Source organism: Macrobrachium nipponense, chromosome 2, assembly GCF_015104395.2.
Source record: "Macrobrachium nipponense isolate FS-2020 chromosome 2, ASM1510439v2, whole genome shotgun sequence".
NCBI classification, from domain to species: Eukaryota; Metazoa; Arthropoda; class Malacostraca; order Decapoda; family Palaemonidae; genus Macrobrachium; species Macrobrachium nipponense.
The window spans coordinates 101,739,553-101,742,706 of NC_087201.1; positions in this window are offsets into that span (position 1 = coordinate 101,739,553).

Here is a 3,154-nt window from a genome sequence, read left to right on the forward strand (position 1 = left end):
ATCCAATTCGGTTGTCATATATTCTGTCTTTTTCCTGTTTATCCTTATAAAACTCACTCCTGAGAGTAATACGCACAAAAGGAGTAGCTTTTACTTGAAGGGAAATTCCACCCTCCAGGGTTAAAGCACTTGCTAGAAAGGACCCCCTCTTTCACCGGGCGAGTCCTTACGGGTCATTGCATCAGTGTAGGAGAATGGGGTAATGACCCTTAGGGGAAATCATCCGCCTTGTCGTCGGATAGCCATAAATAAGACACTTTATAGCCGTGCCCTCAGATTAGCTGCCGACATGTTCTATCACTCACGCTGCGAGGTAAATTTCATCATTCATGTTACGGTCGCCTACGACAGTCTTCTAATCTTACAGATAGTTTCAGAAAAACGTGTTTTCTCTTTATTTTGAACATAAATATCTTATAATCTCAGTTGCAGAATACTCTGTGTTGAATATGAAATATTCTACAATATTACATTAGCACCCACCGATAATACTTTTGTCCATTTTTTTTATGAATATTATATTGATAGATGATAATTATGCATTCAAATCTTCACGAAATACAATATAATTTTAGTGGAAGTCAGCGGTTTCATAGATAACCCGTATTTAAGGACTGATAAACAGGCCAGTGACGCTATAATAATAATAATAATAATAATAATAATAATAATAATAATAATAATAATAATAACAACAACAACGATGATGATGATGATGATGGTAAATATCCAACCGTTCATTTACTGAAGTTTCATGTACTGCAGACACAGCCGCTTTCCTTGACTTTTCAGCAGTCAGCAGGAAGTCAACAAATCAGAGACGAAACGATTTCATGTGGCCCAGTATGGCGTTCGATGAGAGTAGATTCAGGATGGTAATTGCATTTCTGTAAACCGTTAAAGACTGGTTTGCATAATACGATATCTGTTTATACCCTTTATGGGCAAGTTTTGGACATTGGTGAAGGTATGGGCGCTGGTGTTCCTAGGTAGGATTGCTGTGTCTGCTTGAAATAAGGACATTACTATTTTTATATTTTTGTGTTTTGCTGCACCATAATTATTTATGCTATTTGTGTTTAATATTACTATGACATACGTCTTTTTTAAATGTTATGCTCTGCCTCTGTCTTTCAAATTGTGTGTGGAATTCTGTTGCGTGGCTTGCGTGCCGGAATTTTTATATGATTCCTAGAAAAGGATCGACGTTGCAAAAGACGATAGAGATGATAGTAATAACGTAATAACGTGTGCCTATAAATGCCTGGAATTTATCATTTGAAATGTGAACGAAATTAGAAAGTAAACGTGCCTCAAAAATTTGAAATGCAAGGAGTTTGTCAGTGCTCGGAAATAAGATAAATTAATTATTTTTAACTTTTCAGCTTTAAACCAGAATCGTCGAAATATCTTTGTGGGTCACTTCCACAAAAAATCAAATTGGCCAGTTGTCGAAATTGAGTGGTATTAGTTCGTACAGTAGATTTGGTCAATGGTAAAAGATAAAATCTTTAATATAGTTCACAATGGTCATTTCTTTACTATTTATTCTGATTTGAAGTTTGCTACCAAACATGGGACAGTAGAGCCTATTCAACATCTAATCCCTCACAATAACACAAAAATTTATGAAAATGCGGGAAAAAGAAACTCTTTCTTTCTTGCCTCAGCCACACGTCTCGCCGCTTTCTCATTCTTTCCGCAAAGAGAGACACCGCAGTTGTGCACCAAATCCTACGCCTGTGATGGTTGCATCGTTACATGCGTCTTTTGATTCCGCAGCTGCCGCGCTGAAGACCAGACACTGCGATAAAAGGACTGCGAAAAAAAAGCTGAAATAAAATGTTTGAAAGGGAGTCGTGTTCTGAATAACATGTTACCTAACTAAGGAAAAGAACACTCAGAAACTAAAATAATGGGCATTAAGAAGACTGAAGCGTAATATACTTCCACGTAGTTTACCATAAGAACGAAATTTTACGATTTACAATAGACGGTATAAATTTTAGTGGAAGTCAGCGGTTTCATAGATAACCCGTATTTAAGGACTGATAAACAGGCCAGTGACGCTAATATAATAATAATAATAATAATAATAAAACAATGATGATGATGATGATGGTAAATATCCAACCGTTCATTTACTGAAGTTTCATGTACTGCAGACACAGCCGCTTTCCTTGACTTTTCAGCAGTCAGCAGGAAGTCAACAAATTAAAGACGAAACGGTTTCATGTGGCCCAACATAAAAAGAAGAATTCCTCTCTCTCTCTCTCTCTCTCTCTCTCTCTCTCTCTCTCTCTCTCTCTCTCTCTCTCTCTCTCTCTCTCTCTCTCGCAAATTAATTTTTCTCGTGTTGAGAAATTAGTGTAATTGACTGAAACAATCCTATAATTTTAACATATAAAAAACAGAAGCGCTTATATCCGGTCGTAGATTAAATATCGAGATGACTTGGTAAGATTAGAGTATTAGAAGTCTTGCCACCAAATTCCCATAAAAGAAACAGAAAAAGAAAAAAATCACAGTGGGACGAAAGCTACCGATCACTGACGATAAAAAATTCCTGCTTTTTTCACTTCTACAGACATTTCGAGTGCATATTTTTTTCCACGATAGCCATTATCATTAACTAATTTTTTTAACAATTTTTTTGTTTAATTTTATCAAATAATTCCTCCATCGCCTGTTAATGACAACGGAAATGGAAACTTCAAAAATATGCAAAGATCCATTTGATCACTTTTAAACTCAGATAATGGTTTTGTTAACTACATCTGACCTTGGCCGTCAGCAGTTTAATACAGACCTAGCATGAATCTTATTAAAACTCATGAACAAGAACCAGTGCGCGCCAGAATTTAGCACACTAAATTCTGGTAAGTGCCAAAGTTTGGCGTGTGCAAAATTCTGGCATGTGCCAGTACCTACGTGCTAGAATTTAGCGCATGCTAAATGCCAGTATGTGCCAGAAGTTAGAGCACGCTAAATATTGGCACTTACCGTATGCCAGCACATGCCAGAATTTAGTGCGCTCTATGTACTGGCACAGATGTGCCAGAATTTAGCTTGCGCTAAATCCTAGCATGTGCCAGTACGTGCTAGAATTCAGCATGCTGTAAATACTGGTACATGACTGAATTTAGCACATGCT